Source organism: Cetorhinus maximus, chromosome 12 (assembly GCF_964194155.1).
Source record: "Cetorhinus maximus chromosome 12, sCetMax3.hap1.1, whole genome shotgun sequence".
Taxonomy (NCBI): domain Eukaryota; kingdom Metazoa; phylum Chordata; class Chondrichthyes; order Lamniformes; family Cetorhinidae; genus Cetorhinus; species Cetorhinus maximus.
The window spans coordinates 96312479-96327556 of record NC_135890.1 but is presented as its reverse complement, the minus strand read 5'-3'; the positions used below and the strand labels follow the sequence as shown (position 1 = coordinate 96327556).

General features: G+C 42.8%; 1 protein-coding gene and 1 long non-coding RNA gene across 5 annotated transcripts in view; one reads left to right on the top strand and one right to left on the bottom strand.

Moving 5' to 3' along the window:
- The window catches only part of LOC144687719 (uncharacterized), a 71693-nt gene that overhangs the window by 34152 nt on the left and 22463 nt on the right, over positions 1-15078 (bottom strand). The window lies entirely within an intron of this gene.
- tmem120b (transmembrane protein 120B) overlaps positions 1-15078 on the top strand; it is an 80767-nt gene that overhangs the window by 49711 nt on the left and 15978 nt on the right. The window lies entirely within an intron of this gene.

The following is a 15078-nucleotide window of genomic DNA, read 5'->3' as shown; positions in this document are numbered from 1 at the left end:
AGCCCCCTTTCTCAAATTGTATCTAAGGAACTGATCCTCTGTGTGGGAGAAGGAAATGCTGCTCCGTTTAAAAAAAATTCAAACAATAGGATCTCAATATTTAGCATCGTCTCCACAGCAACGGAAGCAATCTGACAACAATCCAGACCACATGCAAAGTCAGTTTTGTATCAGCCTGGCAAGCACCTCCAATTTCTAAATTGGTATTTGCCTACCTAGTTTTTCAGTGTCTTAAGTCATTATAAACTCTATGTCTCTGACCCATAATGCCACAAGTTTTCTTCATGAAATGCATTCCTGACCTGGATCACCAGGCTACCATTTTGCCTGTCTGCCAAATTGTCCCATTAGTCACCAAGACCTCCCTGACCCCAACATGATTTTTATTTTAGCATCTGCCTATTAATAAAAGGAGGCATTTCTGGCTCTTTGAATTTCTGGAGTGTTAGTAGCAACTCAAGAATGGAAGCCTTCCTTAACCCCTATGATATAAAGCCACCCTCCCTATAATGTTTGATGTTCACATATATGAGCTCACCAAGCTCAGACCACTAGGCAATCATGTAAGAGGCCTGAGGATTTAATTCAATATTTAGCACACCATAATTAAGTAACTGTCAGCTATTGGAACAGTTACATTTTGACACATTCAATTTTAATATAGTGGCATTGGTGAAGAGGGAAATTCTGAAAATGGCCAAGGACTAAGATTAGCACACTCATACAATTATCATGTATACCTACCAATGTCAAATTGAACATGATAACCACCAATCTGAGTGGTTAAGTTTTTAAAATCTATTTTCTTGTTAAATCACTAGGGGGTGGATAGTTCCTGAACATGGACTTGGATGTGGAAGTCATCCATGGATAGGATGATGTTTTTTCCCTGATTGCCGTAAGACCCAATGTAAAGTAACATAAGACTTTTTATGTTGGCTGTCTTGATGCCTGAGCAAGTTAATCAAACTAATAGCTGAGAGACCCAGGCCAGGAACATCTCCGATTTGATAGCTGCTAACCTCAGTTAGGAAGGCGAAGGAGATTACAATCCACCTCAGTGCTTCTGGATTAAGGAAGGGAACATCCACCAAGTTTTCCACTCCTGTATCTAGTAATCATTGCTGGAAATGTATATGTGTGGATAGATGCTAGCTGAAGATTGGTTTGAATTGACTGCAATATTCCCCAGAATTGAATCGCCTAACACACTTCTATCTCAGTTCACACGAATAATTGCCACTTGACTCCAGCTTGAGGAAAATTGGCAAGCACCTGTGAAACCGTATCCCAGTGGAGTGTTACTGTCTTCAGGAATAGAGGAGGGGGTGAAAAAGAGCTTGAGTAATTTCAATTCAATTTGTAATGTGGGTCTGCCAAATAAAAACTGAACTCCCAATGAGTATAGGCCCAACCTGCTCAACTTTTCCTCATAGGATGAAGGGGTTGTATCATGAGGAAAGGTTGAGCATGTTGGGCCTATATTCACTGGCGTTCATAAGGATGAGATGTGATCTTATTGAAACATAAAAGATTCTGCGAGGGCTTGACAGAAGTAGATGCTTGAGAGGATAATTCCCCCCCCCCCCCACCCCGAGGGAATCTAGAAATGAAGGTACAGTTTCAAAATAAGGGGGAGATGAGGAGAAATTTCTTCTGAGGTTGTTGATGTTCAGAATTCTCTACACCAGAGAGCAGTGGAGCTGCTCAAGGTTAAGTTAGACAGATTTTTTGATCTACAAGAGAGCTGAGGGTTATGAGGGACAGGCAGGAAAGTGGAGTTAACGCCACATCAGATCAGATCTTATTGAACATTACAGCAGACTTGAGGGGCCAAATGGCCTTCTCTGCTCCTCCTACTTATGTTCTTAAAACTGCCCAAATTGAACATAAATTGACTAAATTAGTTGTGTTATTCAGAGAGGCAACAGGACGGCAACTGTAGAAAAGGCCCTGCTGATGTTGGAGTTAAGCCACATTATTGAACCAGCGCCACATTGTCAGATCATGATAGAGGGAATTTATGCTAGACACAGTCAATAATATATCTAACTTTTAAACCTAACTGAGAGAAAATGCTGAAGCTGTTGTAATCCCTCCGTACTGATGGTTCCAATCTTGGTAGGGGCGTGTCGAGTAATCAGGAGGGGAATGGAGTTTCGGATGGGTGCATGCTGTGGAGTTTTGACTCCACGGTGTGGGTATTTATTTTTGACCTGATCCCCTCCCATTAATCAGCCTGATTGAACTTGGTTTCTAGTCCCACAGGGAGCAGGCCACAGCCCCAGAAAGGGAGCTTGCAGCTGGTACTGGGAGTGTGGCAGATGGTAAGGGCGAAGACCAGCACCCCAGCTTCCCCTGGCCCACAGGTAGTATAGTAAAGGCACTTACCTTCCCCATGATACTGTCCTCAGCTCCCTTCAGCTGCCAGGCCTATTATAATATATAAAAAACTAACCCATATCCTTGCACTTTTGTCTCTCTTCTGTTAAACCTGGAAGTAGGTGTGTTGGGCTTTGATATTTTTAAAGTTTTTAACATCCCATCCAAGCCAAACCCACTCACTTTTAAGGGGGAAGATTCACCCCAAAGTTTCTTGAGCCATTGAGCCCAATAAATCCCCAAATAATTTTCTGGTTTGGTTTACACTTCCTTTTTGAAGTGTTTTGGTGTAGAACAGCTGATTAAGGTTCAGCTGTGGGTTATCACTTTGAACTTCAGTAGATCAACTATATTATAGTCCAAAGTGGAAAATAAAAAATGTAATTTTTCCTCCTTTTGTGCTACCTTATCCTAAACTAACCTTTTTTTATTTTCAATTTTATTGCACTCTTTTCTCTTTCTATAGACCTCTTCCACTTTTCTCCTTGTGGTGTTATCTATTTAGCTCTGATTCTTTTTCTCTTCATTGGTCTTCCTCCTTGTGTCTTCTCTCTCCCCCTCTGTCGCTCTCTCCCTCTCTCTATATTTGGACGGGCCTGTCATCATATGGCATGCACGGCAGCTAAAACCGTGTGACCAGCTTGTCACCTCCAAGGGGGACCTGCTGAGAGCCGGGACCTGCTGAGAGCCAACCCCTGCCATTGCTGCAGAACCCCCTGCACCCCTCTCTCCATGACCACCACTCTGCAAAACACTACCCTGTCATGTACAGGTTGCTCCATGACCCTGGGACTCCAGTGCCTGTCCTACTGGCAGCAGCCATGGCATCCCCAGTGGTGCTGCTGAACACGAGCTGCCAGCTTCTGATATGCAGGCAGCTCTCGGTAGGCATGACTTGCACCTCTGGGGTCTTGATTGCAGGGAAAGGCCCACCACTGGTCTCGCCACTGCCTGTTTGGTGGGCCTTCCAGAAATGAGGCAACTCGAGTCTATTGCCAGCTCTACAGCTGGCAGACGAGACCCCAACACCTCAATAAGATTCCACCCCAGATGCGAGAAACCATCCTGGAACTGATGGAATATACGTGGTGAGAGAGAAACTAGATGGTTAGGAGGGAATCGAAAGCAACATTTCAGATAAGGAGACGGAAGGGTGGAACCTAGCAATTGGAGGGTGGTGGTACCTGGGAGGGAGTTGGGGGTCCTGGTCTTAAATTATTGATTCTAAGAGTTTGCCCACTAGTGAAATTGCAGTTTGTCTTTTCCTGTTTTTGTGAACAAGGGTGTCACTTCAGCTAATCTCCAATCCCACAGTGCAATTATGTATTTAAGAAGAATTGGAAAAAAAAATGAACATAGCCTCTGCTATCTGGCTTTTAATTTGCTTGCCATCAATGCCTGGTAATTTATTTGCATTGAATTTTCAGAACAAATCCCTTTGCTCACAGCTAGCATCACCAATTATTCCCTCTAGACTCGGCCATTCCATTGCATTTTTGGCTTGTCTCCCAAATTCTATGCTCTATAAACTTGAGGTCATCGAAAGCTTTGCTCCCTGTATCTTGGATAGTATTCATTTTGTTTTCTGCCCACCTTGCATTTGAGGATTTTCCATTTATGATGCATTGACCTAGTTGCCTACTTGTGGTCTAGATCCCCCTTTTATCAAACTGAACTTTGTCATTTTCTGGTCCAATGCCATTTTCTTGTCCAGCAGCCTTCTGTTTGATTGCTTGTAATACTTTGCTATTCTTGCAATTAGCCTAAGTATATTGTGGTTGCTATTGCTAAATTGTTCGTCTACATTCACATCAGTCATTTGCCTCATTTTATATCCCAACGTCAAAACAAGTAATGATTTTTTGTTGGACTAAAAACCTACTGTTCTGAAAGCAGTCCTGGATGCATTCTTAAAAAGTATTCCCTATTTGACTGCCTGCATCACCTTTATTCCATTCTAGTTGTGGTTAATTAAAATCGCTCAGTAGTATTGTTCTGTTCTCACATATTGTCTCAAGTGCCTGCAGATCATGCCCACTCCCCGCAACCGACCCCCGTCTCTTTGGCTCTGCTCATTGGCCTGTGCTGCACATGGTAAATTTATACTATTTCCATTCTTCTTTCTTGCAACAACAACAAATACATTTTCTAGCCTCCTTAAGAATAGAAAAGGACTAAAAACAATCAAAGAAAAGGGTGTTTGAATGGAAACAACTTAATCCTTAAACTTGAGCACTATGACAGATCCCTTTTACTAACAGTCACCCACTCCATTCTTTCCCCCTCCCTATCTCTCCTGAAAATGTTGCAACCAAAAGTATTAAGTTTCCAGTCTATTCAGACCAAGTTTCTGGGAGGTTATAATATCGTTATCTCTCTAGTGTCCTGTTTATAATTCTATAGCTCCAATTTTGCTGTGAGCACTTTGTGTGTTCACATGGTACCACTCAGTCATGGAGTGCTTTATGGAACGTTGACCCTTAATTCTTTCCTGCTTTTCTCATTTAATTTTTTAATAATGTGTCTTTCCCGTTCTCCTCTGATATTTTCTCAATATTTGTTTCAGCTAAAACTTTTGTCTATTTCAACTGTTTTATTAATCCTGCTCTCCCTCTGAGGTCCCATTCCTAGACTTTACCCATTTCCTGCCATGTTAGTTTTGAATACATGTCCCTCCCCCTACCCCCTCTGCAAGGATGTTGGTGCTGTTATAATTTAGGTGAAGAATGTTCCTTTGGTATAGTTCTCACTTTTTCCATAAGTTTCTTCAGTGCCCCAAGAATGTGAACCCTTTCCTTTGTTGTCGACCTGCCTCACACCCATCGGGTCTTTTTGTTCTATGGTGCCACAATGTTCTCCTCTGAATTACTGCCAATGTGCACCTTGCATCTATCGACTCCCTGTATGTGTAAATATATAGGACGCCACAAGCTACCAGGGTTCTTTGCACGTGTGAGCTGTACCCGTGCCCGTCCCCTCTGCTGCATCTGTAATTGCTTATAACCACACTTCCCTTTCTCCATTATCCCTGTGTCCTGAATGTTTGTTTTTTTTTCCCCACAATTTCTTGGGTGACCACATTCTAGAGAGTACAATCCAAAAACCAAGCATGGCATTTTATCTTGGAACACCAGTATCCTTTACTCAAAATCTCTTCTCTAATATTTAGTGTAAATGTGCAGACTTGTGCTCGCTGACCTACACTGGCTTCTGTTTAAGCAATGACTCTATTTTTTAAATTCTCATCCTTGCTTTGAAATCCCTCCATCACCTCAGCCCTCTCATTTCTGTGATCTCCTCTAGCCCTACAATCTTCAGATGTCTATGTTCCTCCATTTCTAGTGTCTTCAACATCCCCACCTTCCTTCGTCCTATCAATAGTCACTACTGTGTGCCAGCAGCTGTCTGGGCTCCAAGCTCTGGAATTGTTTGCCTAAAACTCTTTGCCTCTTTTCCTTTTTCTTCCTTTAAGATGCTCCTTAAAATCTACTTCTTTGACCAAACTTTTGGCTATAGTAAGAGCACTATATAAATGTAAGTTAAGGTTTTTTTTATTCATGGGAAACTCCCCAGCTGTCGTGCTAGTGTTTGAGCTCATGTGTCTCTTTCATCAGTCCAGGCCTCTGGATTACAAGTCCAGTAAGATAACCAAACCCTACCTGTTGCTGTTGTTGGACACAGAGGATCCATGATGGCCCAAAGCACACTCCACACACATCTCAGATTTTTTACACTGCTATCCCCTTATGTTTTCTTAAACAAATGTCGATAGTCTTAATTTGAACTCCCACTAATGCCAAACTCTGGCAAGAAACATGCTCCTCTTAGTATTTATTTCAGGGATAGGAATTCCTTTCAACTGCACCTCAAGGCTAAACTCTGTATTGCTGAAGCTAACCCCATATTCTGCTGACCTCCTTTGGCTCGAGGTCAGCAATTAATAGTTCCATACTAATATGGTAGTCATGTCATCACTGTTTTGTTGTTTGGTGATTGTAGATGTGTTGACTGGTAGAAAACAGTTTATCTTCTTTATCCAGTGACTGACACCTTTACAATGGAGTGGCATAAAAGGCGGAGCTATTCACATGCACTCTGATGGTCAGAAGGCTCCTGCTTTCTGTCCAAGTTCTTTTCAGAAAAGTTGTTGGAGTAGCTAACTTATTTTAATCCATAGTAATTGAAAAGTTTTACATTTTATTGCCACTTTTTTTTTTGGAGCAAGATTAAGAAGTGGACTTTACATGGAAGTACTGCTGTTGATGTGAAGTGAGGGAAACAAATTTACCTGTAGGGGGTATCTTTGGTCCCTCTGATACTGGCCCATAACATAAGTGGAGTACTGGCATGTTGCCCTTCAATCATAAAGCTTACTGGTCAAGACTTAATTATTTTCTACAGGTGTGCTCATGGTTGTGTCGTCCCTTGTAAGGGACACAGCAGTTCCCACAATGTGTGCGTGTGACCGTCCTATTCTGGTCACTCTGTTAATAGTGTAATAAATATAAGATGCATGCTGAGTGTTGCTACTTTATTCTCTGCTAACGATGGAAGAGATAAAGCATTGTTTCCACCAGGCTTGTGGTTAACAGCACTTTTTTGCTAAAAGTAGCAGCAAAGTACAAATGTACCTAAGTTGTCACCTGGCCATATCTTTTATTTCTGTTGATCCACATGATTGTTCTCCCATTTCGTCTCTCGTTTGGAATGCAATTATTATAAATTTGGGTAAGAAGACTTACAGTAATGAGCAACAGGTGCAATATTACAATGGACGTAGTTTCTAAGATAGTGTTTTAGAACTAGTTGACTTCCCCTGTCATTTCTTATCAGCAATTTTTAAAATATTTAATATGAATATAAACTGGGTTGTAAGTACAAATTGGGATTTGACTAACTATAATGAAGTAATAATTTTACACTACGTAACTTCCACTATAAATTTTTATGTCCATATTAATAATAGATTTCCCACACTGCATTTACACCCTCCCACTACTGGTGGCAGTATAGTGTCTTGGTTTTGCACCTCCACACTCAGTTGAACTTCAGAGAAATGCTTTCTTCAACTAATGCACCTCTCTGTTTAGTGAATTATTAGACATTTAGCTACTTCAGTATACAATGAATGACCAGGCCAAATTTGGGGGAGGCGATGGCGTAGTGGTATTGTCGCTGGACTAGTAATCCAGAGACCCAGGGTAATTCTCTGGGGACCTGGGCTCAAATCAAAATCAAATCAAATAAAAGATGGTGGAATTTGAATTCAATAAAAATCTGGAATTAAGTCTAATTGTTGATTGTTATTAAAAAAACAGGAAATCTGCCTGGAAATCTACATGTGACTCCAGACCAACCACAGTAATATGGTTCACTCTTAAATCTCTGAACAAGGGCAATTAGGGATGGGAAATAAATGCTAGCCTAGCCAGTGACGCCCACATCCATGAATGATTTAAAAATAAAATTATATCCACATACCTTTGCTTCCCAGCATCTCATCCTCTTTCAACTAAAGAATACACTTGCTCGAAGACTTTCTGTACAAAATCATAGTAGATCAACTAAATCAATATTGTCCAATGCAGTAGCCACTAGCCACATGTGGCTGATTACGAACCTGTGTGTCTGCATTTTTTAATTAGTTGTCCATAGTGCAACCTACAACTTTAAATGTTATAATGCCTACACCCTCTGTGTCTAGTAAATATATTTGAAAGGGAATTTTTGGCACCAAAAAAAATCAGATGAATCTGCCCTGTGATAATGTCTCATTTTGATAATTCTATAGCATAGAGTTACCAGAACTAATGATTGGCAATTACCACAGACCAATGACTGTCAAGAATTTTCAGTCACACTGTTCTCTCTGGATTAGTTTGTGTTGAAAAAACAATGAGCAATAATTGACGCAGGCACAGTTCTTTGTTTAATAGCAATCAAAACTGCTGAATCCGTTCCACACCCATGCCTTGACCAGTATCGGCGGAGAGTCCCATCGGTCAGGCATAGAGCAACTAATTTGGTCATGTGATCAGCTGCAACAAAAAAAATTCCTAGAAATGACCTGAGTAGAGCAATCAAGTTTATTTTCAACAAGTGAGATGGTTTAAAAGTAACACTAAATTTTGAAAGCTTGTTCTTGCCTAATCAGTTGGAAAGATCAAATGTGATCACCATTGGCCAATAGGCTTATTCAAAAGAAAAACAGTTTTTGAAATTTAGATTTCTGTCTTTTCGTCCATGGGATATGGGCATCACTGGCAAGGCCAGAATTTATTGCCCATCTCTAATTGCCCTTGAGAAGGTAGTGGTGAGCCGCTGCCTTGAACTGCTACAGTCCACGTAGGTACTGATAGGAAGGGAGTTCCAACGACAATGAAAAAACACCTCTATATTTACAAGTCAGGATTGTGTGTGACTTGGAGGGGAACTCGCAGGTGGTGATGTTTCCATGCAGGTGCAGCCCTTGTTCCTCTAGGCAGTAGAGGTCGCAGGTTTGGTGTTGGAGAAACCTTGGCAAATTGATGCAATGCACCTTGTAGACACTACACACGGCAACCACGGTGTGCCAGTAGTGAATGGGGTGCTAATCAAGTGGGCTGCTTTGTCCCAGATGATGTCAAACTTCTTGAGTAGTGTTGGAACTGGACTCATCCAGGCAAAGGGAGAGTATTCTATCGCACTCTGCATTTGTGCCTTGTAGAAGGCGGAAAGGCTTTGGTGTGTCAGGAAGGGGTTACTCGTAGCAGAATGTCAATCCTCTGACCTCCTGTTATAACTACAGCATTTATGTGGCTGATGAAGTTAAGTTCCTGGTCATTGGTGACACCAGGATTCTGATGATGGTAGATTCAGTGATGGTAATACTGTTGAATGTCGAGGAGAGATGGCTAGATTCTATCTTGTATGAAACGGTCATTACCTGGCACTTGGTGCAAATGTTGCTTGCCATTGCAAGCACAAGCCTGAATGTTGTCCAGGTCTTGCTGCATGTGGGCACATACAGCTTCATTATCTGTGAAGTTGCGAATGATACTGAACAATGCGCAATCATTGGTGAACATACCTACTTCTGACCTTTTGGAGGGAAGGCTATTGAAAATGGTTGGGCTAGGACAAGCCCCAGAAGACCCCTGGGACAATGCTGAGTGGCCTACAACAACCACAACCACCTTCCTTTGCACTACATATGATTTCAGCCAGTTTTCCTTCTGATTCCCATTGATTTCAGTTTTGCTAGAGCCCTTTGATGACACACACGGTCAAATGATGCTTTAATTTCAAGGGCAGTCGCCCTTGCCTCACCTCTTGAATTCAGCTCTTTTTCAATGTCTGAACCAAGGCTGTAATGAGGTCAGGAACCAAGAGATCCTGTCAGAACCCAACTGGGCATCAGTGAGCAGGTTATTGGTGGATAAGTACTCTTTGATCGCACTGTCAACGACACCTTTCATTAGTTTTCTGATAACGGGCGTAGACTGGGTGATAATTGCTGGTAATTGGCCAGATTGGGTTTATCCTGCTTTTAGAGGACAGGACAATTTTCTGCTTTGTTTGGTAAGATACCAGTGTTGTAGCTGTACTGGACCAGCTTGACTAGAGGCATGGCTAGTTCAGGAGCACGTGTCTTCAGTGCTATAGTCAGTATGTTGCCAGTGCCCATAGTTTTGCTGGATCCAGTGTGTTTAAGCCATTTCTTGATATTGTGTTGTAAATTGAATTAACTTTAGACTGATACTGGTGGTCGTGGGAATCTCCTAGGAGGCCAAAGTGGATCATCATGCAGCAGTTCAGCTGCAAATAGTTGCAAATGTGTCAGCTTTTTCTCTTTCACTCACCTACTGGGCTTTTGAGTCCATCATTGGAGATGCTCCTCCAGTTAGATGTTTAATTGTCTACCACTACTCACGACTGGATGTGGCAGTAGTGCAGAGCTTTGATCTGATTGTGGGATCACTTAGCTATAACTAAAACATGCTGGGTTTTTTTATTTATTCACGGGATGTGGGCTTTGCTGGCTGGGCCAGCATTTATTGCCCATCCCTAGTTGCCCTTGAGAAGGTGGTGGTGAGTTGCCTTCTTGAACCACTGCAGTCCATGTGGTGTAGGAAGTGCTGTTAGGAAGGGAGTTCCAGGATCTTGACCCAGCAACAGTGAAGGAACTGCGATATATTTCCAAGTCAGGATGGTGAGTGACTTGAGGGGAACCTCCAGGTGGTGGTGTTCCCATCTATCTAATGGCCCTGTCCTTCTAGGTGGTAGTGGTTGTGGGTTTGGAAGCTGCTGTCTTAAGGAGCCTTGGTGAATTCCAGCAGTGCGTCTTGTAAATGGTACATACTGCTGCTACTGTGCATCGGTGGTGGAGGGAGTGAATGTTTGTGGATGTGCCAGTCAAGCGAGCTGCTTTGTCCTGGATGGTGTTCAGCCTCTTGAGTGTTGTGGGAGCTGCACTCATCCAGGCAAGTGGGGAGTATTCCATCACAATTCTGACTTGTGCCTTGTAGATGGTGGACAGGCTTTGGGGAGTCAGGAGGTGAGTTACTTGTTGCAGGATTCCTAGCCTTTGAGCTGCTCTTGTAGCCACAGTATTTATATGGCTAGTCCTGTTCAGTTTCTGGTCAGTGGTAACCCCCTGGATGTAGATAGTGGGAGATTCAATAATGGTAATGCCATTGAGCATCAAGGGGCAATGGTTGGATTCTCTCTTGTTGGAGATGGTCATTGCCTGACCCTTGTGTGGCGCGAATGTTACTTGTCACTTCTCTCAAGCCTGGATATTGTCCAGGTCTTGCTGCATTTGGACATGGGCTGCTTCAGTATCTGAGGAGATGCGAATGGTGCTGAACATTGTGAATCATCAGTGAACATCCCCACTTCTGACCTTATGATGGAAGGAAGGTCATTGATGAAGCAGCTGAAGATGGTTGGGCGTAGGACACTACCCTGAGGAATTCCTGCAGTGATGCCCTGGAGCTGAGGTGACTGACTTCCAACAACCACAACCATCTTCCTTTGTGCTAGGTATGACTTCAAGCAGCAGAGAGTTTTCCCCCGATTCCCATTGACTCCAGCTTTGCTAGGACTCCTTGATGCCACATTCAGTCAAATGCTGCCTTGATGTCAAGGACAGTCACTCTCACCTTACCTCGGGAGTTCAGCTCTTTTGTCCATGTTTGAACCAAGGCTGTAATGAGGTCAGGAACTGAGGCGGAACCCCAAACTGGGGGTCAGTGAGCAGGTTATTGCTAAGTAAGTGTTACTTGATAGCACTGTTGATGACCCCTTCCATTACTTCATTGATGATGGAGAGTAGACTGATGGGGTAGTAATTGGCCGGGTTGGATTTGTCCTTTTTTTTGTGTACAGGACAATTTCCTGGGCAATTTTCCACATAACAGGTACATGCCAGTGTTGTAGCTGTACTGGAACAGCTTGGCTAGGGGCGTGGCAGCTTACGCTGTTTATTATGCATGTGGTCCCACATAGTAACTTTTCCAAGATGGCAACTCATTTTTAGGTATGCCTGGTGCTGATTTTCTACGCTTATCATTAAACCAGGGTTGATCCCTGGTTTGATAGTAATGGTAGAGTGAGGGACATAAAGGTTATGTGGTTACAGACTGCAGCGGAATGCAGTTTTGCTGCTGCTGATGTTCCACAGTGTATCATGAATGCCCAGTTTTGAGCTGCAAGATCTATCCCTTTTGACGCTTGGGGAATGCCACATAACACAATGGAGGGTGTCCTCAGTGTGAAGACGGAACTTTGTCTTTAAAAAGACAGTGCAGTGATCTCCCCTACCAATACTGTCATGGACAGATACATTTGTGACAGATTGGTGAGGACAAGAACAAGTGCTATTTCCCTCTTAATTCTCTCACCCCCTGCTACAGGCCCAGCCTGATAGCTATGTTCTTTAGGGCTTGATTCGTAAAGGCACTACCAAGCCATTCTTGGTGATAGATGTTGAAGTCCCCCACCCAGAGTACGTTCTGTGCCCTCAGTGATTCTTCCAGGTGGTGTTCAACAAGGAGGAGTACTAATTTGTCAGCTAAAGGAGCGCAGTAGATGCTAATAGCAGGAAAAAGACACACTGGCCTATTTTTGACCTAATGTCATAAGACCTTCATTTTTCTGAGGGCCGTATGCCTTTGGAACACTCTTCCTCAAAAGGCAGTGAAGGTAGAATCTTTGAATATTTTTAAAGCAGAAGTAGATAGATTCTTCTTGAGCAAGGGGCTGAAAGGTATTCGGGTAGGCAGGAATGTGGAGTTGAGGTTAAAAATCAGATCAGGTGTGATCTTATTGAATGGCAGAGCAGGCTCAAAGGGCTGAATGGCCTACTACTGCTCCTAATTCATATGTTCGTATGTAAGACTGAATGGGGCCTGGAGACAATGCTGAGGTCTTCCACGGCCACTCCCTCCTGATTGTACACTCTACTGCCTCATCACCTCTTGTGAGTCTGCCCTGCTGTTGAGACTGAACATACCCAGGGAGGGTGATGGAGGACTCTGGAATGTTGGCTGAAAGGTTTGATCCAGTGACCATGACAATCAGGCTGTTGCGTGAATCATCTAGATCAGCTACCCCAATTTTGACATAAGTCCCCAGGCATTGGTGTGGAGAACTTTGCAGGGTTGACTGGCTTGGATGTGCATTTGTAATATCCAGTGTTTACGTCAATGCTGGATGGTTGGTTTTAATGTTAGAATTTTTTTTGTAGTGGCTAGATACCACTGAATGGCTTGCTAAGCCATGGAGTCACGTATAGGCCAGATGGAGTAAAGACAGCAGATTTCCTTCCCTAAAAGACATTTGTAAACAATCCATCAGTTTCATGCTCGCTATAACTGATATTAGCTTTTTATTCCAGATTTATTTAATTAACTGAATTAAAATCCCAGTAGGCAGATGGGGAGTTTAAACGGATAAAAACATAGAAAATAGGAGCAGGAGTAGGTTTTTCGGCCCTTCGAGCCTGCTCCGCCATTCAGCATGATCATGGCTGATCCTCTATCACAAAGCCATATTCCAGCTCTCTCCCCATACCCCTTGATGCCTTTAGAGTCTAGAAATCTATCTATTTCTTTCTAAAATACATCCGTTACTTGGCCTCCACGGCCTTCTGTGGTAGAGAATTCCACAGGTTCACCACCCTCTGAGTGAAGAAGTTTCTACTCATCTCAGTCCTGAATGGCCTACCCCGTATCCTAAGACTGTGACCCCTTGTTCTAGACGCCTCAGCCAGAGGAAACATCATCCCTGCACCCAGTCAGTCCAGCCTCGTCAGAATTTTATACATTTCAATGAGATCCCCTCTCATTCTTCTAAACTCCAGTGAATACAGGCCTGGTCAACCCAATCTCTCCTCATACGACAATCTCATACGACAATCCTGCTATCAGTCTAGTGAACCTTCACTGCACTCCTTCTGCATATCCTTTCTTGGGTAAGGAGACCAAACTGCACATGATACTTCAGGTATGGTCTCACCAAGGCCCTGTACAGCTGCAGTAAGACATCCTTGCTCCTGTACTCGTATCCTCTCACAATGAAGGCCGACATGCCATTTGCCTTCCTAACCGCCTGCTGCACCTGCAAGCTTGCTTTCAGTGATTGGTGTACAAGAACATCCAGGTCCCTTTGTATATCATCATTTAAATAATACTCTGCCATTCTTTTTTTCTACCAAAATGGATAACTTCGCATTTATCCACGTTATACTGCATCTGCCATGTATTTGCCCACTCACTCAACCTGTCTAAATCGCCCTGAAGCCTCTTTACCTCCTCCTCACCGCTCTCATTCCCACCAAGTTTTTTGTCAGTAAACTTGGAAATATTACATTTAGTTCCCTCATCTAAATCATTGATTTGTATTGTGAGTAACTGGGTCCCAAGCACTGATCCGTGCAGTACCCCACTAGTCACCGCCTGCCACTCCGAAAAAGACTCATTTATTCATACTCCTGTCTGATAACCAAGTCTCAATCCTTGCCAATATATTACATCCAAATCCATGTGCTTTCATTTCGCACACTAACTAACCTCTTATGTGGAACTTTATCGAAAGCTTTCTGAAAATCCAAATACACCACATCCAGTGGCTATCCCTTGCCTGTTCTACTAGTTATGTCCTCAAAATACTCTAGTAGGTTTGTCAAACATTTCCCTTTCATATATCCGTGTTGACTTTGTCTAATCCTGCTGATCTTTTGTAAGTATCCTGTTCTCATAATAGACTCTAGCATTTTCCCTGTTACTGATGTTAGTGTAACCAGTTTGTAATTTGCTGTTTTCTCCCTCCCTCCTTTTTTAAATGGTGGGGTACATTTGCCACCCTCTAATCCTTCGGGACTGTTCCAGAATGTACAGAATTTTGGAAAATGACAACCAATGCATTCACCATTTCAACTGCCACCTCCTTTAGTATCCTGGGATGTAGATTATCAGGCCCTTGTGATTTATCAGCTTTCAGTTCCATTAATTTCTCCAGCACTTTTTTTTTTAGTGATACTAATTTCCTTCAATTCCCCCTTCTCACTAAACCCTTGGTTCCCTAGCATTTCTGGGAAGTTATTTGTGTCTTTCTCCATGAAGACAGAACTAAAGTAGTTGTTTAATTGCTCCGCCATTTCTTTGTTATCTATTGTAAATTCTTCTGTTTTGGACTGTAAGGGACCTACATTTG